We start from the raw sequence: 26,148 nt of genomic DNA, 5'->3' as shown, positions 1-26,148 counted from the left end.
TTTGGAGTTTCAGAGTTGTGGAGATTCGGGGTTGTGGAGTTTTGGAGTTTTGGAGGTTCGGGGTTGTGGAGTTTCGGAATTTTGGTGTTTCGCATTTTTACAGTTTTGGAGTTTTCAAGTTTTGGATTTTTGGAGTTTTGGATTTTCGGAGTTTTGGAGATTCGGAGTATTGGAGTTTCAGAGTATTGCAGTTTTGGAGTTTTGGAGTTTTGGAGTTTCTGAGTTTTGGAGTTTTGGATTTTTGCACTTTTGGAGTTTTGGAGTTTTGGAGTTTCGGAGTTTCGGAGTTTTGGAGTTTCAGAGTTTTGGAGATTCAGGGTTGTGGAGTTTCGGAATTTTTGAGTTTTGGAGTTTCGGAGTTTTGGAGTTTTGCAGTTTTGGAGTTTTGGTGTTTTGGAGTTTTGGAGTTTCGAATTTACAGAGTTTCGGATTTTTGGAGCTTTGGAGTTTCGGAGATTTGGAGTTCTGGCGTTTTGGAGATTCGGGGTCTTGGAGTTTCGGAATTTTGCAGTTTTGTAGTTTTGGAGTGTCGGAGCTTTGGAGTGTTGGAGTTTTGGAGTTTTGGATTATCGGAGTTTCGGAGTTTTGGAGTTTCAGAGTTTCAGAGTTCTGGAGGTTCAGGGTTGTGGAGTTTCGGAATTTTTGAGTTTTGGAGTTTCGGAGTTTCGGAGATTTGGAGTTTTGCAGTTTTGGAGTTTTGGAGTTTCGAATTTTCAGTTTCGGATTTTTGGAGTTTTGGAGTTTCGGAGATTTGGAGTTTCGGCGTTTTGGAGATTCGGAGTCTTGGAGTTTCGGAATTTTGTAGTTTTGTAGTTTTGGAGTGTCGGAGTTTTGGAGTGTTGGAGTTTTGGAGCTTTGGAGTTTTGGAGTTTTTGAGTTTTGGAGTTTCGGAGTTTCGGAGTTTTGGAGTTTCAGAGTTTTGGAGGTTCAGGGTTGTGGAATTTCGGAATTTTTGAGTTTTGGAGTTTCGGAGTGTCGGAGTTTTGGAAAATTGCAGTTTTGGAGTTTTGGAGTTTCGAATTTTCAGAGTTTCGGATTTTTGGAGTTTTGGAGTTTCGGAGTTTTGGAGTTTCAGAGTTTTCGAGGTTCAGGGTTGTGGAGTTTCGGAATTTTTCAGTTTTGGAGTTTCGGAGTTTCGGAGTTTTTGAGTTTTGGAGTTTTGGAGTTTCGAATTTTCAGTTTCGGATTTTTGGAGTTTTGTAGTTTCGGAGATTTGGAGTTTTGGCGTTTTGGAGATTCGGAATCTTGGAGTTTCGGAATTTTGTAGTTTTGTAGTTTTCGAGTGTCGGAGTTTTGGAGTGTTGGAGTTTTGGAGCTTTGGAGTTTTGGAGTTTTTGAGTTTTGGAGTTTTGGATTTTTGCAGTTTTGGAGTTTTGGAGTTTCGAATTTTCAGTTTCGGATTTTTGGAGTTTTGGAGTTTCGGAGATTTGGAGTTTCGGCGTTTTGGAGATTCGGAGTCTTGGAGTTTCGGAATTTTGTAGTTTTGTAGTTTTGGAGTGTCGGAGTTTTGGAGTGTTGGAGTTTTGGAGCTTTGGAGTTTTGGAGTTTTTGAGTTTTGGAGTTTCGGAGTTTCGGAGTTTTGGAGTTTCAGAGTTTTGGAGGTTCAGGGTTGTGGAATTTCGGAATTTTTGAGTTTAGGAGTTTCGGAGTGTCGGAGTTTTGGAAAATTGCAGTTTTGGAGTTTTGGAGTTTCGAATTTTCAGAGTTTCGGATTTTTGGAGTTTTGGAGTTTCAGAGTTTTCGAGGTTCAGGGTTGTGGAGTTTCGGAATTTTTGAGTTTTGGAGTTTCGGAGTTTCGGAGTTTTGGAGTTTTGGAGTTTTGGAGTTTCAGAGTTCTGGAGGTTCAGGGTTGTGGAGTTTCGGAATTTTTGAGTTTTGGAGTTTCGGAGTTTCGGAGATTTGGAGTTTTTAAGTTTTGGAGTTTTGGAGTTTCGAATTTTCAGTTTCGGATTTTTGGAGTTTTCGAGTTTCGGAGATTTGGAGTTTCGGCGTTTTGGAGATTCGGAGTCTTGGAGTTTCGGAATTTTGTAGTTTTGTAGTTTTGGAGTGTCGGAGTTTTGGAGTGTTGGAGTTTTGGAGCTTTGGAGTTTTGGAGTTTTGGAGTTTTGGAGTTTCGGAGTTTCGGAGTTTTGGAGTTTCAGAGTTTTGGAGGTTCAGGGTTGTGGAGTTTCAGAATTTTTGAGTTTTGGAGTTTCGGAGTGTCGGAGTTTTGGAGAATTGCAGTTTTGGAGTTTTGGAGTTTCGAATTTTCAGAGTTTCGGATTTTTGGAGTTTTGGAGTTTCGGAGTTTTGGAGTTTCAGAGTTTTCGAGGTTCAGGGTTGTGGAGTTTCGGAATTTTTTAGTTTTGGAGTTTCGGAGTTTCGGAGTTTCGGAATTTTTGAGTTTTGGAGTTTCGGAGTTTCGGAGTTTTGGAGTATTGCAGTTTTGGAGTTTTGGAGTTTTGGAGCTTCGAATTTTCAGTTTCGGATTTTTGGAGTTTTGGAGTTTCGGAGATTTGGAGTTTTGGCGTTTTGGACATTCGGGGTCTTGTAGTTTCGGAATTTTGTAGTTTTGTAGTTTTGGAGTGTCGGAGTATTGGAGTGTTGGAGTTTTGGAGTTTTAGGAGCTTTGGAGTTTTGGAGTTTTTGAGTTTTGCACTTTTGGAGTTTTGGAGTTTTGGAGTTTCGGAGTTTCGGAGTTTTGGAGTTTCAGAGTTTTCGAGGTTCAGGGTTGTGGAGTTTCGGAATTTTTGAGTTTTGGAGTTTGGGAGATTTGGAGTTTTGGCGTTTTGGAGATTCGGAATCTTGGAGTTTCGGAATTTTGTTGTTTTGTAGTTTTCGAGTGTCGGAGTTTTGGAGTGTTGGAGTTTTGGAGCTTTGGAGATTTGGAGTTTTTGAGTTTTTGAGTTTTGGATTTTTCCACTTTTGGAGTTTTGGAGTTTTGGAGTTTCGGAGTTTCGGAGTTTTGGAGTATTGCAGTTTTGGAGTTTTGGAGTTTTGGAGTTTCGAATTTTCAGTTTCGGATTTTTGGAGTTTTGGAGTTTCGGAGATTTGGAGTTTTGGCGTTTTGGAGATTCGGGGTCTTGGAGTTTCGGAATTTTGTAGTTTTGTAGTTTTGGAATGTCGGAGTATTGGAGTGTTGGAGTTTTGGAGTTTTAGGAGCTTTGGAGTTTTGGAGTTTTTGAGTTTTGGAGTTTTTGAGTTTTGCACTTTTGGAGTTTTGGAGTTTTGGAGTTTCGGAGTTTCGGAGTTTTGGAGTTTCAGAGTTTTGGAGGTTCAGGGTTGTGGAGTTTCGGAATTTTTGAGTTTTGGAGTTTCGGAGTTTTGGAGTTGCGGCGTTTTGGAGATTCGGGGTCTTGGAGTTTCGGAATTTTGTAGTTTTGTAGTTTTGGAGTTTTGGAGTGTCGGAGTTTCGGAGTGTTGGAGTTTTGGAGTTTTAGAATTTTGGAGTTTTGAAATTTTTGACTTTCGGATTTTTGGGGTTTGGAGTTTTTAGGTTTTGGATTTTTGAGTTTTGGATTTTTGCATTTTTGGAGTTTTGGAGTTTTTGAGTTTTTTAGTTTTGGATTTTTGCACTTTTGGAGTTTTGCAGTTTCGGAGTTTTGGATTTTTGGAGTTTTGGAGGTATGTTTTTTGGAGATTCAGGGTTTTGTTGTTCCAGAATTTTGTAGTTTTGGAGTTTTGGAGTTTCGGAGTTTTGGAGTTTCGAATTATTGGAGTTTTCGAGTTTTAGAATTTTTAATTTTTGGAGGTAGGGATTTTTGGAGTTTCAGAGTTGTGGAGATTCGGGGTTGTGGAGTTTTGGAGTTTTGGAGGTTCGGGGTTGTGGAGTTTCGGAATTTTGGTGTTTCGCATTTTTACAGTTTTGGAGTTTTCAAGTTTTGGATTTTTGGAGTTTTGGATTTTCGGAGTTTTGGAGATTCGGAGTATTGGAGTTTCGGAGTTTTGGAGATTTGGAGTTTCGGAGTTTTGGAGTTTCAGAGTTTTGGAGATTCAGGTATGTGGAGTTTCAGAATTTTGGAGTTTTGGAGTTTTGGAGTTTCGGAGTTCCGGAGTTTCGGCGTTTTGGAGTTTTGCAGTTTCGGAGTTTTGGAGTTTTGGAGTTTCGGAGTTTTGGAGTTTCAGAGTTTTCGAGGTTCAGGTTTGTGGAGTTTCGGAATTTTTGAGTTTTGGGGTTTCGGAGTTTCGGATTTTTGGAGTTTTGGAGTTCTGGAGATTTGGAGTTTGAGAGTTTTGGAGGTTCAGGGTTGTGGACTTTCGGAATTTTTGAGTTTTGGAGTTTCGGAGTTTTGGAGTTTTAGAGTTTTGGAGTTTCGGAGTTTTGGAGTTTCAGAGTTATCGAGGTTCAGGGTTCTGGAGTTTCGGAATTTTTGAGTTTTGGAGTTTCAGAGTATTGCAGTTTTGGAGTTTTGGAGTTTCTGAGTTTTGGAGTTTTGGATTTTTGCACTTTTGGAGTTTTGGAGTTTTGGAGTTTCGGAGTTTCGGAGTTTCGGAGTTTTGGAGTTTCAGAGTTTTGGAGATGCAAGGTTTTGGAGTTTCGGAATTTTTGAGTTTTGGAGTTTCGGAGTTTCGGAGTTTTGGAGTTTTGCAGTTTTGGAGTTTTGGTGTTTTGGAGTTTTGGAGTTTCGAATTTACAGAGTTTCGGATTTTTGGAGCTTTGGAGTTTCGGAGATTTGGAGTTCTGGCGTTTTGGAGATTCGGGGTCTTGGAGTTTCGGAATTTTGCAGTTTTGTAGTTTTGGAGTGTCGGAGTTTTGGAGTGTTGGAGTTTTGGATTATCGGAGTTTTGGAGTTTCAGAGTTTCAGAGTTCTGGAGGTTCAGGGTTGTGGAGTTTCGGAATTTGTGAGTTTTGGAGTTTCGGAGTTTCGGAGATTTGGAGTTTTGCAGTTTTAGAGTTTTGGAGTTTCGAATTTTCAGTTTCGGATTTTTGGAGTTTTGGAGTTTCGGAGATTTGGAGTTTCGGCGTTTTGGAGATTCGCAGTATTGGAGTTTCGGAATTTTGTAGTTTTGTAGTTTTGGAGTGTCGAAGTTTTGGAGTGTTGGAGTTTTGGAGCTTTGGAGTTTTGGAGTTTTTGAGTTTTGGTGTTTCGGAGTTTCGGAGTTTTGGAGTTTCAGAGTTTTGGAGGTTCAGGGTTGTGGAATTTCGGAATTTTTGAGTTTTGGAGTTTTGGAGTGTCGGAGTTTTGGAAAATTGCAGTTTTGGAGTTTTGGAGTTTCGAATTTTCAGAGTTTCGGATTTTTGGAGTTTTGGAGTTTCGGAGTTTTGGAGTTTCAGAGTTTTCGAGGTTCAGGGTTGTGGAGTTTCGGAATTTTCGAGTTTTGGAGTTTCGGAGTTTTGGAGTTTTGGAGTTTTGGAGTTTCGAATTTTCAGTTTCGGATTTTTGGAGTTTTGGAGTTTCGGAGATTTGGAGTTTCGGCGTTTTGGAGATTCGGAGTCTTGGAGTTTCGGAATTTTGTAGTTTTGTAGTTTTGGAGTGTCGGAGTTTTGGAGTGTTGGAGTTTTGGAGCTTTGGAGTTTTGGAGTTTTTGAGTTTTGGAGTTTCGGAGTTTCGGAGTTTTGGAGTTTCAGAGTTTTGGAGGTTCAGGGTTGTGGAGTTTCGGAATTTTTGAGTTTTGGAGTTTTGGAGTTTCGGCGTTTTGGAGATTCGGGGTCTTGGACTTTCGGAATTTTGTAGTTTTGTAGTTTTGGAGTGTCGGAGTTTAGGAGTGTTGGAGTTTTGGAGTTTTAGAATTTTGGAGTTTTGAAATTTTTGACTTTCGGATTTTTGGGGTTTGGAGTTTTTAGGTTTTGGATTTTTGAGTTTTGGATTTTTGCATTTGTGGAGTTTTGGAGTTTTTGAGTTTTTTAGTTTTGGATTTTTGCACTTTTGGAGTTTTGGAGTTTCGGAGTTTTGGATTTTTGGAGTTTTGGAGGTATGGATTTTTGGAGATTCAGGGTTTTGTTGTTCCAGAATTTTGTAGTTTTGGAGTTTTGGAGTTTCGGAGTTTTGGAGTTTCGAATTATTGGAGTTTTTGAGTTTTAGAATTTTTAATTTTTGGAGGTAGAGATTTTTTGAGTTTCGGAGTTGTGGAGATTCGGGGTTGTGGAGTTTTGGAGTTTTGGAGGTTCGGGGTTGTGGAGTTTCGGATTTTTGGTGTTTCGCATTTTTACAGTTTTGGAGTTTTCAAGTTTTGGATTTTTGGAGTTTTGGATTTTCGGGGTTTTGGAGATTCGGAGTATTGGAGTTTCGGAGTTTTGGAGATTTGGAGTTTCGGAGTTTTGGAGTTTCGGAGTTCTGGAGATTCAGGGATGTGGAGTTTCAGAATTTTTGAGTTTTGGAGTTTTGGAGTTTTGGAGTTTCGGAGTTCCGGAGTTTCGGAGTTTTGGAGTTTTGCAGTTTCGGAGTTTTGGAGTTTTGGAGTTTCGGAGTTTTGGAGTTTCAGAGTTTTCGAGGTTCAGGTTTGTGGAGTTTCGGAATTTTTGAGTTTTGGAGTTTCGGAGTTTCAGAGTTTTGGAGTTTTGGTGTTCTGGAGTTTCGAATTTTCAGAGTTTCGGATTTTTGGAGTTTTGGAGTTCCGGAGATTTGGAGTTTGAGAGTTTTGGAGGTTCAGGGTTGTGGAGTTTCGGAATTTTGCAGTTTTGTAGTTTTGGAGTGTTGGAGTTTTGGAGTGTTGGAGTTTTGGAGTTTCGGAGTTTCGGAGTTTTGGAGTTTCAGAGTTTCAGAGTTCTGGAGGTTCAGGGTTGTGGAGTTTCGGAATTTTTGAGTTTTGGAGTTTCGGAGTTTCGGAGATTTGGACTTTTGCAGTTTTGGAGTTTTGGAGTTTCGAATTTTCAGTTTCGGATTTTTGGAGTTTTCGAGTTTCGGAGATTTTGAGTTTCGGCGTTTTGGAGATTCGGAGTCTTGGAGTTTCGGAATTTTGTAGTTTTGTAGTTTTGGAGTGTCGGAGTTTTGGAGTGTTGGAGTTTTGGAGCTTTGGAGTTTTGGAGTTTTGGAGTTTCGGAGTTTCGGATTTTTGGAGTTTTGGAGTTTCGGAGTTTTGGAGTTTCAGAGTTTTCGAGGTTCAGGGTTGTGGAGTTTCGGAATTTTTGAGTTTTGGAGTTTCGGAGTTTCGGAATTTTTGAGTTTTGGAGTTTCGGAGTTTCGGAGATTTGGAGTTTTGCAGTTTTGGAGTTTTGGAGTTTCGAATTTTCAGTTTCGGATTTTTGGAGTTTTGGAGTTTCGGAGATTTGGAGTTTCGGCGTTTTGGAGATTCGGAGTCTTGGAGTGTTGGAGTTTTGGAGCTTTGGAGTTTTGGAGTTTTTGAGTTTTGGAGTTTCGGAGTTTCGGAGTTTTGGAGTTTCAGAGTTTTGGAGGTTCAGGGTTGTGGAGTTTCGGAATTTTTGAGTTTTGGAGTTTCGGAGTTTTGGAGTTTCGGCGTTTTGGAGATTCGGGGTCTTGGACTTTCGGAATTTTGTAGTTTTGTAGTTTTGGAGTGTCAGAGTTTAGGAGTGTTGGAGTTTTGGAGTTTTAGAATTTTGGAGTTTTGAAATTTTTGACTTTCGGATTTTTGGGGTTTGGAGTTTTTAGGTTTTGGATTTTTGAGTTTTGGATTTTTGCATTTGTGGAGTTTTGGAGTTTTTGAGTTTTTTAGTTTTGGATTTTTGCACTTTTGGAGTTTTGGAGTTTCGGAGTTTTGGATTTTTGGAGTTTTGGAGGTATGGATTTTTGGAGATTCAGGGTTTTGTTGTTCCAGAATTTTGTAGTTTTGGAGTTTTGGAGTTTCGAATTATTGGAGTTTTCGAGTTTTAGAATTTTTAATTTTTGGAGGTAGAGATTTTTTGAGTTTCGGAGTTGTGGAGATTCGGGGTTGTGGAGTTTTGGAGTTTTGGAGGTTCGGGGTTGTGGAGTTTCGGATTTTTGGTGTTTCGCATTTTTACAGTTTTGGAGTTTTCAAGTTTTGGATTTTTGGAGTTTTGGATTTTCGGGGTTTTGGAGATTCGGAGTATTGGAGTTTCGGAGTTTTGGAGATTTGGAGTTTCGGAGTTTTGGAGTTTCGGAGTTTTGGAGATTCAGGGATGTGGAGTTTCAGAATTTTTGAGTTTTGGAGTTTTGGAGTTTCGGAGTTCCGGAGTTTCGGAGTTTTGGAGTTTTGCAGTTTCGGAGTTTTGGAGTTTTGGAGTTTCGGAGTTTTGGAGTTTCAGAGTTTTCGAGGTTCAGGTTTGTGGAGTTTCGGAATTTTTGAGTTTTGGAGTTTCGGAGTTTTGGAGTTTTGGATTTTTGCACTTTTGGAGTTTTGGAGTTTTGGAGTTTCGGAGTTTTTGAGTTTCGGAGTTTTGGAGATTCAGGGTTGTGGTGTTTCGGAATTTCTGAGTTTTGGAGTTTTGGAGTTTCGGAGTTCCGGAGTTTTGCAGTTTCAGAGTTTTCGACGTTCAGGGTTGTGGAGTTTCAGAATTTTTGAATTTTAGAGTTTCGGAGTTTCGGAGTTTTGGAGTTTCGAATTTACAGAGTTTCGGATATTTGGAGTTTTGGAGTTTCGGAGATTTGGAGTTCTGGCGTTTTGGAGATTAGGGGTCTTGGAGTTTCGGAATTTTGCAGTTTTGTAGTTTTGGAGTGTTGGAGTTTTGGAGTGTTGGAGTTTTGGAGTTTTGGAGTTTCGGAGTTTCGGAGTTTTGGAGTTTCAGAGTTTCAGAGTTCTGGAGGTTCAGGGTTGTGGAGTTTCGGAATTTTTGAGTTTTGGAGTTTCGCAGTTTCGGAGATTTGGAGTTTTGCAGTTTTGGAGTTTTGGAGTTTCGAATTTTCAGTTTCGGATTTTTGGAGTTTTCGAGTTTCGGAGATTTGGAGTTTCGGCGTTTTGGAGATTCGGAGTCTTGGAGTTTCGGAATTTTGTAGTTTTGTAGTCTTGGAGTGTCAGAGTTTTGGAATGTTGGAGTTTTGGAGCTTTGGAGTTTTGGAGTTTTGGAGTTTTGGAGTTTCAGAGTTTTGGAGGTTCAGGGTTGTGGAATTTCGGAATTTTTGAGTTTTGGAGTTTTGGAGTGTCGGAGTTTTGGAAAATTGCAGTTTTGGAGTTTTGGAGTTTCGAATTTTCAGAGTTTCGGATTTTTGGAGTTTTGGAGTTTCGGAGTTTTGGAGTTTCAGAGTTTTCGAGGTTCAGGGTTGTGGAGTTTCGGAATTTTTGAGTTTTGGAGTTTCGGAGTTTCGGAGTTTTGGAGTTTTGGAGTTTTGGAGTTTCGAATTTTCAGTTTCGGATTTTTGGAGTTTTGTAGTTTCGGAGATTTGGAGTTTTGGCGTTTTGGAGATTCGGAATCTTGGAGTTTCGGAGTTTTGGAGTGTTGGAGTTTTGGAGCTTTGGAGTTTTGGAGTTTTTGAGTTTTGGAGTTTTGGATTTTTGCACTTTTGGAGTTTTGGAGTTTCGGAGTTTCGGAGTTTCGGAGTTTTGGAGTTTCAGAGTTTTGGAGGTTCAGGGTTGTGGAGTTTCGGAATTTTTGAGTTTTGGAGTTTCGGAGTTTCGGAGTTTTGGAGTTTTGCAGTTTTGGAGTTTTGGAGTTTTGGAGTTTTGTAGTTTCGAATTTTCAGTTTCAGGTTTTTGGAGTTTTGGAGTTTCGGAGATTTGGAGTTTTGGCGTTTTGTAGATTCGGGGTCTTGGAGTTTCGGAATTTTGTAGTTTTGTAGTTTTGGAGTGTCGGAGTTTTGGAGTGTTGGAGTTTTGGAGCTTTGGAGTTTTGGAGTTTTTGAGTTTTGGAGTTTTTGAGTTTTGCACTTTTGCAGTGTTGGAGTTTTGGAGTTTCGGAGTTTCGGAGTTTTGGAGTTTCAGAGTTTTGGAGGTTCACGGTTGTGGAGTTTCGGAATTTTTGAGTTTTGGAGTTTCGGAGTTTTGGAGTTTCGGCGTTTTGGAGATTCGGGGTCTTGGAGTTTCGGAATTTTGTAGTTTTGTTGTTTTGGAGTTTTGGAGTGTCGGAGTTTCGGAGTGTTGGAGTTTTGGAGTTTTAGAATTTTGGAGTTTTGAAATTTTTGACTTTCGGATTTTTGGGGTTTGGAGTTTTTAGGTTTTGAATTTTTGAGTTTTGGATTTTTGGATTTTTGGAGTTTTGGAGTTTTTGAGTTTTTTAGTTTTGGATTTTTGCACTTTTGGAGTTTTGGAGTTTCGGAGTTTTGGATTTTTGGAGTTTTAGAGGTATGTTTTTTGGAGATTCAGGGTTTTGTTGTTCCAGAATTTTGTAGTTTTGGAGTTTTGGAGTTTCGGAGTTTTGGAGTTTCGAATTATTGGAGTTTTCGAGTTTTAGAATTTTTAATTTTTGGAGGTAGGGATTTTTGGAGTTTCGGAGTTGTGGAGATTCGGGGTTGTGGAGTTTTGGAGTTTTGGAGTTTTGGAGGTTCGGGGTTGTGGAGTTTCGGAATTTTGGTGTTTCGCATTTTTACAGTTTTGGAGTTTTCAAGTTTTGGATTTTTGGAGTTTTGGATTTTCGGAGTTTTGGAGATTCGGAGTATTGGAGTTTCGGAGTTTTGGAGATTTGGAGATTCGGAGTTTTGGAGTTTCGGAGTTTTGGAGATTCAGGGTTGTGGAGTTTCAGAATTTTTGAGTTTTGGAGTTTTGGAGTTTCGGAGTTCCGGAGTTTCGGAGTTTTGGAGTTTTGCAGTTTCGGAGTTTTGGAGTTTTGGAGTTTCGGAGTTTTGGAGTTTCAGAGTTTTCGAGGTTCAGGTTTGTGGAGTTTCGGAATTTTTGAGTTTTGGAGTTTCGGAGTTTCAGAGTTTTGGAGTTTTGGTGTTTTGGAGTTTCGAATTTTCAGAGTTTCGGATTTTTGGAGTTTTGGACTTCCGGAGATTTGGAGTTTGAGAGTTTTGGAGGTTCAGGGTTGTGGAGTTTCGGAATTTTGCAGTTTTGTAGTTTTGGAGTGTTGGAGTTTTGGAGTGTTGGAGTTTTGGAGTTTCGGAGTTTCGGAGTTTTGGAGTTTCAGAGTTTCAGAGTTCTGGAGGTTCAGGGTTGTGGAGTTTCGGAATTTTTGAGTTTTGGAGTTTCGGAGTTTCGGAGATTTGGACTTTTGCAGTTTTGGAGTTTTGGAGTTTCGAATTTTCAGTTTCGGATTTTTGGAGTTTTCGAGTTTCGGAGATTTTGAGTTTCGGCGTTTTGGAGATTCGGAGTCTTGGAGTTTCGGAATTTTGTAGTTTTGTAGTTTTGGAGTGTTGGAGTTTTGGAGTGTCGGAGTTTTGGAGTGTTGGAGTTTTGGAGCTTTGGAGTTTTGGAGTTTTGGAGTTTCGGAGTTTCGGAGTTTCAGAGTTTTGGAGGTTCAGGGTTGTGGAGTTTCGGAATTTTTGAGTTTTGGTGTTTCGGAGTGTCGGAGTTTTGGAGAATTGCAGTTTTGGAGTTTTGGAGTTTTGGAGTTTCGAATTTTCAGAGTTTCGGATTTTTGGAGTTTTGGAGTTTCGGAGTTTTGGAGTTTCAGAGTTTTCGAGGTTCAGGGTTGTGGAGTTTCGGAATTTTTGAGTTTTGGAGTTCCGGAGTTTCGGAGTTTCGGAATTTTTGAGTTTTGGAGTTTCGGAGTTTCGGAGATTTGGAGTTTTGCAGTTTTGGAGTTTTGGAGTTTCGAATTTTCAGTTTCGGATTTTTGGAGTTTTGGAGTTTCGGAGATTTGGAGTTTCGGCGTTTTGGAGATTCGGAGTCTTGGAGTTTCGGAATTTTGTAGTTTTGTAGTTTTGGAGTGTCGGAGTTTTGGAGTGTTGGAGTTTTGGAGCTTTGGAGTTTTGGAGTTTTTGAGTTTTGGAGTTTCGGAGTTTCGGAGTTTTGGAGTTTCAGAGTTTTGGAGGTTCAGGGTTGTGGAGTTTCGGAATTTTTGAGTTTTGGAGTTTCGGAGTGTCGGAGTTTTGGAGTTTTGGAGTTTCGAATTTTCAGTTTCGAATTTTTGGAGTTTTGGAGTTTCGGAGATTTGGAGTTTTGGCGTTTTGGAGATTCGGGGTCTTGGAGTTTCGGAATTTTGTAGTTTTGTAGTTTTGGAGTGTCGGAGTATTGGAGTGTTGGAGTTTTGGAGTTTTAGGAGTTTTGGAGTTTTGGAGTTTTTGAGTTTTTTAGTTTTGGATTTTTGCACTTTTGGAGTTTTGGAGTTTTGGAGTTTCGGAGTTTTGGATTTTTGGAGTTTTGGAGGTATGGATTTTTGGAGATTCAGGGTTTTGTTGTTCCAGAGTTTTCTAGTTTTGGAGTTTTGGAGTGTTGGAGTTTTCGATTTTCGGAGTTTCGGAGTTTTGGAGTTTTGGAGTTTCGGAGTTTCGGAGTTTCGGAGTTTTGGAGTTTCAGAGTTTTGGAGGTTCAGGGTTGTGGAGTTTCGGAATTTTTGAGTTTTGGAGTTTCGGAGTTTTGGAGTTTCGGCGTTTTGGAGATTCGGGGTCTTGGAGTTTCGGAATTTTGTAGTTTTGTAGTGTTGGAGTTTTGGAGTTTTAGAATTTTGGAGTTTTGAAATTTTTGACTTTCGGATTTTTGGGGTTTGGAGTTTTTAGGTTTTGGATTTTTGAGTTTTGGATTTTTGCAATTTTGGAGGTTTGGAGTTTTTGAGTTTTTAGTTTTGGATTTTTGCACTTTTGGAGTTTTGCAGTTTCGGAGTTTTGGATTTTTGGAGTTTTGGAGGTATGTTTTTTGGAGATTCAGGGTTTTGTTGTTCCAGAATTTTGTAGTTTTGGAGTTTTGGAGTTTCGGAGTTATGGAGTTTCGAATTATTGGAGTTTTCGAGTTTTAGAATTTTTAATTTTTGGAGGTAGGGATTTTTGGAGTTTCAGAGTTGTGGAGATTCGGGGTTGTGGAGTTTTGGAGTTTTGGAGTTTTGGAGGTTCGGGGTTGTGGAGTTTCGGAATTTTGGTGTTTCGCATTTTTACAGTTTTGGAGTTTTCAAGTTTTGGATTTTTGGAGTTTTGGATTTTCGGAGTTTTGGAGATTCGGAGTATTGGAGTTTCGGAGTTTTGGAGATTTGGAGTTTCGGAGTTTTGGAGTTTCAGAGTTTTGGAGATTCAGGTATGTGGAGTTTCAGAATTTTGGAGTTTTGGAGTTTTGGAGTTTCGGAGTTCCGGAGTTTCGGAGTTTTGGAGTTTTGCAGTTTCGGAGTTTTGGAGTTTTGGAGTTTCGGAGTTTTGGAGTTTCAGAGTTTTCGAGGTTCAGGTTTGTGGAGTTTCGGAATTTTTGAGTTTTGGGGTTTCGGAGTTTTGGATTTTTGGAGTTTTGGAGTTCTGGAGATTTGGAGTTTGAGAGTTTTGGAGGTTCAGGGTTGTGGACTTTCGGAATTTTTGAGTTTTGGAGTTTCGGAGTTTTGGAGTTTTAGAGTTTTGGAGTTTCGGAGTTTTGGAGTTTCAGAGTTTTCGAGGTTCAGGGTTCTGGAGTTTCGGAATTTTTAAGTTTTGGAGTTTCAGAGTATTGCAGTTTTGGAGTTTTGGAGTTTTGGAGTTTCTGAGTTTTGGAGTTTTGGATTTTTGCACTTTTGGAGTTTTGGAGTTTTGGAGTTTTGGAGTTTCGGAGTTTCGGAGTTTCGGAGTTTTGGAGTTTCAGAGTTTTGGAGATTCAGGGTTGTGGAGTTTCGGAATTTTTGAGTTTTGGAGTTTCGGAGTTTCGGAGTTTTGGAGTTTTGCAGTTTTGGAGTCTTGGTGTTTTGGAGTTTTGGAGTTTCGAATTTACAGAGTTTCGGATTTTTGGAGCTTTGGAGTTTCGGAGATTTGGAGTTCTGGCGTTTTGGAGATTCGGGGTCTTGGAGTTTCGGAATTTTGCAGTTTTGGAGTTTTGGAGTTTCGAATTTTCAGTTTCGGATTTTTGGAGTTTTGGAGTTTCGGAGATTTGGAGTTTCGGCGTTTTGGAGATTCGGAGTCTTGGAGTTTCGGAATTTTGTAGTTTTGTAGTTTTGGAGTGTCGGAGTTTTAGAGTGTTGGAGTTTTGGAGCTTTGGAGTTTTGGAGTTTTTGAGTTTTGGAGTTTTGGAGTTTCGGAGTTTCGGAGTTTTGGAGTTTCAGAGTTTTGGAGGTTCAGGGTTGTGGAATTTCGGAATTTTTGAGTTTTGGAGTTTCGGAGTGTCGGAGTTTTGGAAAATTGCAGTTTTGGAGTTTTGGAGTTTCGAATTTTCAGAGTTTCGGATTTTTGGAGTTTTGGAGTTTCGGAGTTTTGGAGTTTCAGAGTTTTCGAGGTTCAGGGTTGTGGAGTTTCGGAATTTTTGAGTTTTGGAGTTTGGGAGGTTTGGAGTTTTGGTGTTTTGGATATTCGGAATCTTGGAGTTTCGGAATTTTGTAGTTTTGTAGTTTTCGAGTGTCGGAGTTTTGGAGTGTTGGAGTTTTGGAGCTTTGGAGTTTTGGAGTTTTTGAGTTTTGGAGTTTTGGATTTTTGCACTTTTGGAGTTTTGGAGTTTTGGAGTTTCGGAGTTTCGGAGTTTTGGAGTTTCAGAGTTTTGGTAGGTTCAGGGTTGTGGAGTTTCGGAATTTTTGAGTTTTGGAGTTTCGGAGTTTCGGAGTTTTGGAGTATTGCAGTTTTGGAGTTTTGGAGTTTTGGAGTTTCGAATTTTCAGTTTCGGATTTTTGGAGTTTTGGAGTTTCGGAGATTTGGAGTTTTGGCGTTTTGGAGATTCGGGGTCTTGGAGTTTCGTAATTTTGTAGTTTTGTAGTTTTGGAGTGTCGGAGTATTGGAGTGTTGGAGTTTCGGAGTTTTAGGAGCTTTGGAGTTTTGGAGTTTTTGAGTTTTGGAGTTTTTGAGTTTTGCACTTTTGGAGTTTTGGAGTTTTGGAGTTTCGGAGTTTCGGAGTTTCGGAGTTTTGGAGTTTCAGAGTTTTGGAGGTTCAGGGTTGTGGAGTTTCGGAATTTTTGAGTTTTGGAGTTTCGGAGTTTTGGAGTTTCGGCGTTTTGGAGATTCGGGGTCTTGGAGTTTCGGAATTTTGTAGTTTTGTAGTTTTGTAGTTTCGGAGTGTCGGAGTGTCGGAGTTTCGGAGTGTTGGAGTTTTGGAGTTTTAGAATTTTGGAGTTTTGAAATTTTTGACTTTCGGATTTTTGGGGTTTGGAGTTTTTAGGTTTTGGATTTTTGAGTTTTGGATTTTTGCATTTTTGGAGTTTTGGAGTTTTTGAGTTTTTTAGTTTTGGATTTTTGCACTTTTGGAGTTTTTCAGTTTCGGAGTTTTGGATTTTTGGAGTTTTGGAGGTATGTTTTTTGGAGATTCAGGGTTTTGTTGTTCCAGAATTTTGTACTTTTGGAGTTTTGGAGTTTCGGAGTTATGGAGTTTCGAATTATTGGAGTTTTCGAGTTTTAGAATTTTTAATTTTTGGAGGTAGGGAATTTTGGAGTTTCAGAGTTGTGGAGATTCGGGGTTGTGGAGTTTTGGAGTTTTGGAGGTTCGGGGTTGTGGAGTTTCGGAATTTTGGTGTTTCGCATTTTTACAGTTTTGGAGTTTTCAAGTTTTGGATTTTTGGAGTTTTGGATTTTCGGAGTTTTGGAGATTCGGAGTATTGGAGTTTCAGAGTATTGCAGTTTTGGAGTTTTGGAGTTTTGGAGTTTCTGAGTTTTGGAGTTTTGCATTTTTGCACTTTTGGAGTTTTGGAGTTTTGGAGTTTTGGAGTTTTGGAGTTTCGGAGTTTCGGAGTTTTGGAGTTTCAGAGTTTTGGAGATTCAGGGTTGTGGAGTTTCGGAATTTTTGAGTTTTGGAGTTTCGGAGTTTTGGAGTTTTGCAGTTTTGGAGTTTTGGTGTTTTGGAGTTTTGGAGTTTCGAATTTACAGAGTTTCGGATTTTTGGAGCTTTGGAGTTTCGGAGATTTGGAGTTCTGGCGTTTTGGAGATTCGGGGTCTTGGAGTTTCGGAATTTTGCAGTTTTGTAGTTTTGGAGTGTCGGAGCTTTGGAGTGTTGGAGTTTTGGAGTTTTGGATTATCGGAGTTTCGGAGTTTTGGAGTTTCAGAGTTTCAGAGTTCTGGAGGTTCAGGGTTGTGGAGTTTCGGAATTTTTGAGTTTTGGAGTTTCGGAGTTTCGGAGATTTGGAGTTTTGCAGTTTTGGAGTTTTGGAGTTTCGAATTTTCAGTTTCGGATTTTTGGAGTTTTGGAGTTTCGGAGATTTGGAGTTTCGGCGTTTTGGAGATTCGGAGTCTTGGAGTTTCGGAATTTTGTAGTTTTGTAGTTTTGGAGTGTCGGAGTTTTGGAGTGTTGGAGTTTTGGAGCTTTGGAGTTTTGGAGTTTTTGAGTTTTGGAGTTTCGGAGTTTCGGAGTTTTGGAGTTTCAGAGTTTTGGAGGTTCAGGGTTGTGGAATTTTGGAATTTTTGAGTTTTGGAGTTTCGGAGTGTCGGAGTTTTGGAAAATTGCAGTTTTGGAGTTTTGGAGTTTCGAATTTTCAGAGTTTCGGATTTTTGGAGTTTTGGAGTTTCAGAGTTTTCGAGGTTCAGGGTTGTGGAGTTTCGGAATTTTTGAGTTTTGGAGTTTCGGAGTTTCGGAGTTTTGGAGTTTTGGAGTTTTGGAGTTTCAGAGTTCTGGAGGTTCAGGGTTGTGGAGTTTCGGAATTTTTGAGTTTTGGAGTTTCGGAGTTTCGGAGTATTGGAGTTTTTAAGTTTTGGAGTTTTGGAGTTTCGAATTTTCAGTTTCGGATTTTTGGAGTTTTCGAGTTTCGGAGATTTGGAGTTTCGGCGTTTTGGAGATTCGGAGTCTTGGAGTTTCGGAATTTTGTAGTTTTGTAGTTTTGGAGTGTCGGAGTTTTGGAGTGTTGGAGTTTTGGAGCTTCGGAGTTTTGTAGTTTTGGAGTTTCGGAGTTTCGGAGTTTTGGAGTTTCAGAGTTTTGGAGGTTCAGGGTTGTGGAGTTTCAGAATTTTTGAGTTTTGGAGTTTCGGAGTGTCGGAGTTTTGGAGAATTGCAGTTTTGGAGTTTTGGAGTTTTGGAGTTTCGAATTTTCAGAGTTTCGGATTTTTGGAGTTTTGGAGTTTCGGAGTTTTGGAGTTTCAGAGTTTTCGAGGTTCAGGGTTGTGGAGTTTCGGAATTTTTGAGTTTTGGAGTTTCGGAGTTTCGGAGTTTCGGAATTTTTGAGTTTTGGAGTTTCGGAGTTTCGGAGTTTTGGAGTATTGCAGTTTTGGAGTTTTGGAGTTTTGGAGCTTCGAATTTTCAGTTTCGGATTTTTGGAGTTTTGGAGTTTCGGAGATTTGGAGTTTTGGCGTTTTGGACATTCTGGGTCTTGTAGTTTCGGAATTTTGTAGTTTTGTAGTTTTGGAGTGTCGGAGTATTGGAGTGTTGGAGTTTTGGAGTTTTAGGAGCTTTGGAGTTTTGGAGTTTTTGAGTTTTGCACTTTTGGAGTTTTGGAGTTTTGGAGTTTCGGAGTTTCGGAGTTTTGGAGTTTCAGAGTTTTCGAGGTTCAGGGTTGTGGAGTTTCGGAATTTTTGAGTTTTGGAGTTTGGGAGATTTGGAGTTTTGGCGTTTTGGAGATTCGGAATCTTGGAGTTTCGGAATTTTGTTGTTTTGTAGTTTTCGAGTGTCGGAGTTTTGGAGTGTTGGAGTTTTGGAGCTTTGGAGATTTGGAGTTTTTGAGTTTTTGAGTTTTGGATTTTTCCACTTTTGGAGTTTTGGAGTTTTGGAGTTTCGGAGTTTCGGAGTTTTGGAGTATTGCAGTTTTGGAGTTTTGGAGTTTTGGAGTTTCGAATTTTCAGTTTCGGATTTTTGGAGTTTTGGAGTTTCGGAGATTTGGAGTTTTGGCGTTTTGGAGATTCGGGGTCTTGGAGTTTCGGAATTTTGTAGTTTTGTAGTTTTGGAATGTCGGAGTATTGGAGTGTTGGAGTTTTGGAGTTTTAGGAGCTTTGGAGTTTTGGAGTTTTTGAGTTTTGGAGTTTTTGTGTTTTGCACTTTTGGAGTTTTGGAGTTTTGGAGTTTCGGAGTTTCGGAGTTTTGGAGTTTCAGAGTTTTGGAGGTTCAGGGTTGTGGAGTTTCGGAATTTTTGAGTTTTGGAGTTTCGGAGTTTTGGAGTTGCGGCGTTTTGGAGATTCGGGGTCTTGGAGTTTCGGAATTTTGTAGTTTTGTAGTTTTGGAGTTTTGGAGTGTCGGAGTTTCGGAGTGTTGGAGTTTTGGAGTTTTAGAATTTTGGAGTTTTGAAATTTTTGACTTTCGGATTTTTGGGGTTTGGAGTTTTTAGGTTTTGGATTTTTGAGTTTTGGATTTTTGCATTTTTGGAGTTTTGGAGTTTTTGAGTTTTTTAGTTTTGGATTTTTGCACTTTTGGAGTTTTGCAGTTTCGGAGTTTTGGATTTTTGGAGTTTTGGAGGTATGTTTTTTGGAGATTCAGGGTTTTGTTGTTCCAGAATTTTGTAGTTTTGGAGTTTTGGAGTTTCGGAGTTTTGGAGTTTCGAATTATTGGAGTTTTCGAGTTTTAGAATTTTTAATTTTTGGAGGTAGGGAATTTTGGAGTTTCAGAGTTGTGGAGATTCGGGGTTGTGGAGTTTTGGAGTTTTGGAGGTTCGGGGTTGTGGAGTTTCGGAATTTTGGTGTTTCGCATTTTTACAGTTTTGGAGTTTTCAAGTTTTGGATTTTTGGAGTTTTGGATTTTCGGAGTTTTGGAGATTCGGAGTATTGGAGTTTCAGAGTATTGCAGTTTTGGAGTTTTGGAGTTTTGGAGTTTCTGAGTTTTGGAGTTTTGGATTTTTGCACTTTTGGAGTTTTGGAGTTTTGGAGTTTTGGAGTTTCGGAGTTTCGGAGTTTTGGAGTTTCAGAGTTTTGGAGATTCAGGGTTGTGGAGTTTCGGAATTTTTGAGTTTTGGAGTTTCGGAGTTTTGGAGTTTTGCAGTTTTGGAGTTTTGGTGTTTTGGAGTTTTGGAGTTTCGAATTTACAGAGTTTCGGATTTTTGGAGCTTTGGAGTTTCGGAGATTTGGAGTTCTGGCGTTTTGGAGATTCGGGGTCTTGGAGTTTCGGAATTTTGCAGTTTTGTAGTTTTGGAGTGTCGGAGCTTTGGAGTGTTGGAGTTTTGGAGTTTTGGATTATCGGAGTTTCGGAGTTTTGGAGTTTCAGAGTTTCAGAGTTCTGGAGGTTCAGGGTTGTGGAGTTTCGGAATTTTTGAGTTTTGGAGTTTCGGAGTTTCGGAGATTTGGAGTTTTGCAGTTTTGGAGTTTTGGAGTTTCGAATTTTCAGTTCCGGATTTTTGGAGTTTTGGAGTTTCGGAGATTTGGAGTTTCGGCGTTTTGGAGATTCGGAGTCTTGGAGTTTCGGAATTTTGTAGTTTTGTAGTTTTGGAGTGTCGGAGTTTTGGAGTGTTGGAGTTTTGGAGCTTTGGAGTTTTGGAGTTTTTGAGTTTTGGAGTTTCGGAGTTTCGGAGTTTTGGAGTTTCAGAGTTTTGGAGGTTCAGGGTTGTGGAATTTCGGAATTTTTGAGTTTTGGAGTTTCGGAGTGTCGGAGTTTTGGAAAATTGCAGTTTTGGAGTTTTGGAGTTTCGAATTTTCAGAGTTTCGGATTTTTGGAGTTTTGGAGTTTCGGAGTTTTGGAGTTTCAGAGTTTTCGAGGTTCAGGGTTGTGGAGTTTCGGAATTTTTCAGTTTTGGAGTTTCGGAGTTTCGGAGTTTTTGAGTTTTGGAGTTTTGGAGTTTCGAATTTTCAGTTTCGGTTTTTTGGAGTTTTGTAGTTTCGGAGATTTGGAGTTTTGGCGTTTTGGAGATTCGGAATCTTGGAGTTTCGGAATTTTGTAGTTTTGTAGTTTTCGAGTGTCGGAGTTTTGGAGTGTTGGAGTTTTGGAGCTTTGGAGTTTTGGAGTTTTCGAGTTTTGGAGTTTTGGATTTTTGCAGTTTTGGAGTTTTGGAGTTTCGAATTTTCAGTTTCGGATTTTTGGAGTTTTGGAGTTTCGGAGATTTGGAGTTTCGGCGTTTTGGAGATTCGGAGTCTTGGAGTTTCGGAATTTTGTAGTTTTGTAGTTTTGGAGTGTCGGAGTTTTGGAGTGTTGGAGTTTTGGAGCTTTGGAGTTTTGGAGTTTTTGAGTTTTGGAGTTTCGGAGTTTCGGAGTTTTGGAGTTTCAGAGTTTTGGAGGTTCAGGGTTGTGGAATTTCGGAATTTTTGAGTTTAGGAGTTTCGGAGTGTCGGAGATTTGGAAAATTGCAGTTTTGGAGTTTTGGAGTTTCGAATTTTCAGAGTTTCGGATTTTTGGAGTTTTGGAGTTTCAGAGTTTTCGAGGTTCAGGGTTGTGGAGTTTCGGAATTTTTGAGTTTTGGAGTTTCGGAGTTTCGGAGTTTTGGAGTTTTGGAGTTTTGGAGTTTCAGAGTTCTGGAGGTTCAGGGTTGTGGAGTTTCGGAATTTTTGAGTTTTGGAGTTTCGGAGTTTCGGAGATTTGGAGTTTTTAAGTTTTGGAGTTTTGGAGTTTCGAATTTTCAGTTTCGGATTTTTGGAGTTTTCGAGTTTCGGAGATTTGGAGTTTCGGCGTTTTGGAGATTCGGAGTCTTGGAGTTTCGGAATTTTGTAGTTTTGTAGTTTTGGAGTGTCGGAGTTTTGGAGTGTTGGAGTTTTGGAGCTTTGGAGTTTTGGAGTTTTGGAGTTTCGGAGTTTCGGAGTTTTGGAGTTTCAGAGTTTTGGAGGTTCAGGGTTGTGGAGTTTCAGAATTTTTGAGTTTTGGAGTTTCGGAGTGTCGGAGTTTTGGAGAATTGCAGTTTTGGAGTTTTGGAGTTTTGGAGTTTCGAATTTTCAGAGTTTCGGATTTTTGGAGTTTTGGAGTTTCGGAGTTTTGGAGTTTCAGAGTTTTCGAGGTTCAGGGTTGTGGAGTTTCGGAATTTTTGAGTTTTGGAGTTTCGGAGTTTCGGAGTTTCGGAATTTTTGAGTTTTGGAGTTTCGGAGTTTCGGAGTTTTGGAGTATTGCAGTTTTGGAGTTTTGGAGTTTTGGAGCTTCGAATTTTCAGTTTCGGATTTTTGGAGTTTTGGAGTTTCGGAGATTTGGAGTTTTGGCGTTTTGGACATTCGGGGTCTTGTAGTTTCGGAATTTTGTAGTTTTGTAGTTTTGGAGTGTCGGAGTATTGGAGTGTTGGAGTTTTGGAGTTTTAGGAGCTTTGGAGTCTTGGAGTTTTTGAGTTTTGCACTTTTGGAGTTTTGGAGTTTTGGAGTTTCGGAGTTTCGGAGTTTTGGAGTTTCAGAGTTTTCGAGGTTCAGGGTGGTGGAGTTTCGGAATTTTTGAGTTTTGGAGTTTGGGAGATTTGGAGTTTTGGCGTTTTGGAGATTCGGAATCTTGGAGTTTCGGAATTTTGTTGTTTTGTAGTTTTCGAGTGTCGGAGTTTTGGAGTGTTGGAGTTTTGGAGCTTTGGAGATTTGGAGTTTTTGAGTTTTTGAGTTTTGGATTTTTCCACTTTTGGAGTTTTGGAGTTTTGGAGTTTCGGAGTTTCGGAGTTTTGGAGTATTGCAGTTTTGGAGTTTTGGAGTTTTGGAGTTTCGAATTTTCAGTTTCGGATTTTTGGAGTTTTGGAGTTTCGGAGATTTGGAGTTTTGGCGTTTTGGAGATTCGGGGTCTTGGAGTTTCGGAATTTTGTAGTTTTGTAGTTTTGGAATGTCGGAGTATTGGAGTGTTGGAGTTTTGGAGTTTTAGGAGCTTTGGAGTTTTGGAGTTTTTGAGTTTTGGAGTTTTTGAGTTTTGCACTTTTGGAGTTTTGGAGTTTTGGAGTTTCGGAGTTTCGGAGTTTTGGAGTTTCAGAGTTTTGGAGGTTCAGGGTTGTGGAGTTTCGGAATTTTTGAGTTTTGGAGTTTCGGAGTTTTGGAGTTGCGGCGTTTTGGAGATTCGGGGTCTTGGAGTTTCGGAATTTTGTAGTTTTGTAGTTTTGGAGTTTTGGAGTGTCGGAGTTTCGGAGTGTTGGAGTTTTGGAGTTTTAGAATTTTGGAGTTTTGAAATTTTTGACTTTCGGATTTTTGGGGTTTGGAGTTTTTAGGTTTTGGATTTTTGAGTTTTGGATTTTTGCATTTTTGGAGTTTTGGAGTTTTTGAGTTTTTTAGTTTTGGATTTTTGCACTTTTGGAGTTTTGCAGTTTCGGAGTTTTGGATTTTTGGAGTTTTGGAGGTATGTTTTTTGGAGATTCAGGGTTTTGTTGTTCCAGAATTTTGTAGTTTTGGAGTTTTGGAGTTTCGGAGTTTTGGAGTTTCGAATTATTGGAGTTTTCGAGTTTTAGAATTTTTAATTTTTGGAGGTAGGGATTTTTGGAGTTTCAGAGTTGTGGAGATTCGGGGTTGTGGAGTTTTGGAGTTTTGGAGGTTCGGGGTTGTGGAGTTTCGGAATTTTGGTGTTTCGCATTTTTACAGTTTTGGAGTTTTCAAGTTTTGGATTTTTGGAGTTTTGGATTTTCTGAGTTTTGGAGATTCGGAGTATTGGAGTTTCGGAGTTTTGGAGATTTGGAGTTTCGGAGTTTTGGAGTTTCAGAGTTTTGGAGATTCAGGTATGTGGAGTTTCAGAATTTTGGAGTTTTGGAGTTTTGGAGTTTCGGAGTTCCGGAGTTTCGGCGTTTTGGAGTTTTGCAGTTTCGGAGTTTTGGAGTTTTGGAGTTTCGGAGTTTTGGAGTTTCAGAGTTTTCGAGGTTCAGGTTTGTGGAGTTTCGGAATTTTTGAGTTTTGGGGTTTCGGAGTTTCGGATTTTTGGAGTTTTGGAGTTCTGGAGATTTGGAGTTTGAGAGTTTTGGAGGTTCAGGGTTGTGGACTTTCGGAATTTTTGAGTTTTGGAGTTTCGGAGTTTTAGAGTTTTAGAGTTTTGGAGTTTCGGAGTTTTGGAGTTTCAGAGTTATCGAGGTTCAGGGTTCTGGAGTTTCGGAATTTTTGAGTTTTGGAGTTTCAGAGTATTGCAGTTTTGGAGTTTTGGAGTTTCTGAGTTTTGGAGTTTTGGATTTTTGCACTTTTGGAGTTTTGGAGTTTTGGAGTTTCGGAGTTTCGGAGTTTCGGAGTTTTGGAGTTTCAGAGTTTTGGAGATGCAGGGTTTTGGAGTTTCGGAATTTTTGAGTTTTGGAGTTTCGGAGTTTCGGAGTTTTGGAGTTTTGCAGTTTTGGAGTTTTGGTGTTTTGGAGTTTTGGAGTTTCGAATTTACAGAGTTTCGGATTTTTGGAGCTTTGGAGTTTCGGAGATTTGGAGTTCTGGCGTTTTGGAGATTCGGGGTCTTGGAGTTTCGGAATTTTGCAGTTTTGTAGTTTTGGAGTGTCGGAGTTTTGGAGTGTTGGAGTTTTGGATTATCGGAGTTTTGGAGTTTCAGAGTTTCAGAGTTCTGGAGGTTCAGGGTTGTGGAGTTTCGGAATTTTTGAGTTTTGGAGTTTCGGAGTTTCGGAGATTTGGAGTTTTGCAGTTTTAGAGTTTTGGAGTTTCGAATTTTCAGTTTCGGATTTTTGGAGTTTTGGAGTTTCGGAGATTTGGAGTTTCGGCGTTTTGGAGATTCGCAGTCTTGGAGTTTCGGAATTTTGTAGTTTTGTAGTTTTGGAGTGTCGAAGTTTTGGAGTGTTGGAGTTTTGGAGCTTTGGAGTTTTGGAGTTTTTGAGTTTTGGTGTTTCGGAGTTTCGGAGTTTTGGAGTTTCAGAGTTTTGGAGGTTCAGGGTTGTGGAATTTCGGAATTTTTGAGTTTTGGAGTTTTGGAGTGTCGGAGTTTTGGAAAATTGCAGTTTTGGAGTTTTGGAGTTTCGAATTTTCAGAGTTTCGGATTTTTGGAGTTTTGGAGTTTCGGAGTTTTGGAGTTTCAGAGTTTTCGAGGTTCAGGGTTGTGGAGTTTCGGAATTTTTGAGTTTTGGAGTTTCGGAGTTTTGGAGTTTTGGAGTTTTGGAGTTTCGAATTTTCAGTTTCGGATTTTTGGAGTTTTGTAGTTTCGGAGATTTGGAGTTATTGCGTTTTGTAGATTCGGGGTCTTGGAGTTTCGGAATTTTGTAGTTTTGTAGTTTTGGAGTGTCGGAGTTTTGGAGTGTTGGAGTTTTGGAGCTTTGGAGTTTTGGAGTTTTTGAGTTTTGGAGTTTTTGAGTTTTGCACTTTTGCAGTTTTGGAGTTTTGGAGTTTCGGAGTTTCGGAGTTTTGGAGTTTCAGAGTTTTGGAGGTTCACGGTTGTGGAGTTTCGGATTTTTGGAGTTTTCGAGTTTCGGAGATTTTGAGTTTCGGCGTTTTGGAGATTCGGAGTCTTGGAGTTTCGGAATTTTGTAGTTTTGTAGTTTTGGAGTGTCGGAGTTTTGGAGTGTTGGAGTTTTGGAGCTTTGGAGTTTTGGAGTTTTGGAGTTTCGGAGTTTCGGAGTTTCAGAGTTTTGGAGGTTCAGGGTTGTGGAGTTTCGGAATTTTTGAGTTTTGGAGTTTCGGAGTGTCGGAGTTTTGGAGAATTGCAGTTTTGGAGTTTTGGAGTTTCGAATTTTCAGAGTTTCGGATTTTTGGAGTTTTGGAGTTTCGGAGTTTTGGAGTTTCAGAGTTTTCGAGGTTCAGGGTTGTGGAGTTTCGGAATTTTTGAGTTTTGGAGTTTCGGAGTTTCGGAGATTTGGAGTTTTGCAGTTTTGGAGTTTTGGAGTTTCGAATTTTCAGTTTCGGATTTTTGGAGTTTTGGAGTTTCGGAGATTTGGAGTTTCGGCGTTTTGGAGATTCGGAGTCTTGGAGTTTCGGAATTTTGTAGTTTTGTAGTTTTGGAGTGTCGGAGTTTTGGAGTGTTGAAGTTTTGGAGCTTTGGAGTTTTGGAGTTTTTGAGTTTTGGAGTTTCGGAGTTTCGGAGTTTTGGAGTTTCAGAGTTTTGGAGGTTCAGGGTTGTGGAGTTTCGGAATTTTTGAGTTTTGGAGTTTTGGAGTTTCGGCGTTTTGGAGATTCGGGGTCTTGGACTTTCGGAATTTTGTAGTTTTGTAGTTTTGGAGTGTCGGAGTTTAGGAGTGTTGGAGTTTTGGAGTTTTAGAATTTTGGAGTTTTGAAATTTTTGACTTTCGGATTTTTGGGGTTTGGAGTTTTTAGGTTTTGGATTTTTGAGTTTTGGATTTTTGCATTTGTGGAGTTTTGGAGTTTTTGAGTTTTTTAGTTTTGGATTTTTGCACTTTTGGAGTTTTGGAGTTTCGGAGTTTTGGATTTTTGGAGTTTTGGAGGTATGGATTTTTGGAGATTCAGGGTTTTGTTGTTCCAGAATTTTGTAGTTTTGGAGTTTTGGAGTTTCGGAGTTTTGGAGTTTCGAATTATTGGAGTTTTTGAGTTTTAGAATTTTTAATTTTTGGAGGTAGAGATTTTTTGAGTTTCGGAGTTGTGGAGATTCGGGGTTGTGGAGTTTTGGAGTTTTGGAGGTTCGGGGTTGTGGAGTTTCGGATTTTTGGTGTTTCGCATTTTTACAGTTTTGGAGTTTTCAAGTTTTGGATTTTTGGAGTTTTGGATTTTCGGGGTTTTGGAGATTCGGAGTATTGGAGTTTCGGAGTTTTGGAGATTTGGAGTTTCGGAGTTTTGGAGTTTCGGAGTTCTGGAGATTCAGGGATGTGGAGTTTCAGAATTTTTGAGTTTTGGAGTTTTGGAGTTTTGGAGTTTCGGAGTTCCGGAGTTTCGGAGTTTTGGAGTTTTGCAGTTTCGGAGTTTTGGAGTTTTGGAGTTTCGGAGTTTTGGAGTTTCAGAGTTTTCGAGGTTCAGGTTTGTGGAGTTTCGGAATTTTTGAGTTTTGGAGTTTCGGAGTTTCAGAGTTTTGGAGTTTTGGTGTTCTGGAGTTTCGAATTTTCAGAGTTTCGGATTTTTGGAGTTTTGGAGTTCCGGAGATTTGGAGTTTGAGAGTTTTGGAGGTTCAGGGTTGTGGAGTTTCGGAATTTTGCAGTTTTGTAGTTTTGGAGTGTTGGAGTTTTGGAGTGTTGGAGTTTTGGAGTTTCGGAGTTTCGGAGTTTTGGAGTTTCAGAGTTTCAGAGTTCTGGAGGTTCAGGGTTGTGGAGTTTCGGAATTTTTGAGTTTTGGAGTTTCGGAGTTTCGGAGATTTGGACTTTTGCAGTTTTGGAGTTTTGGAGTTTCGAATTTTCAGTTTCGGATTTTTGGAGTTTTCGAGTTTCGGAGATTTTGAGTTTCGGCGTTTTGGAGATTCGGAGTCTTGGAGTTTCGGAATTTTGTAGTTTTGTAGTTTTGGAGTGTCGGAGTTTTGGAGTGTTGGAGTTTTGGAGCTTTGGAGTTTTGGAGTTTTGGAGTTTCGGAGTTTCGGATTTTTGGAGTTTTGGAGTTTCGGAGTTTTGGAGTTTCAGAGTTTTCGAGGTTCAGGGTTGTGGAGTTTCGGAATTTTTGAGTTTTGGAGTTTCGGAGTTTCGGAATTTTTGAGTTTTGGAGTTTCGGAGTTTCGGAGATTTGGAGTTTTGCAGTTTTG

The sequence above is a fragment of the Amblyomma mixtum genome, chromosome 1 (genome assembly GCF_055824585.1).
Source record: "Amblyomma mixtum isolate Tamu chromosome 1, ASM5582458v1, whole genome shotgun sequence".
Taxonomy (NCBI): Eukaryota; Metazoa; Arthropoda; class Arachnida; order Ixodida; family Ixodidae; genus Amblyomma; species Amblyomma mixtum.
The sequence above is the reverse complement of the archived record's forward strand: the minus strand, read 5'-3'. Positions refer to the sequence as shown.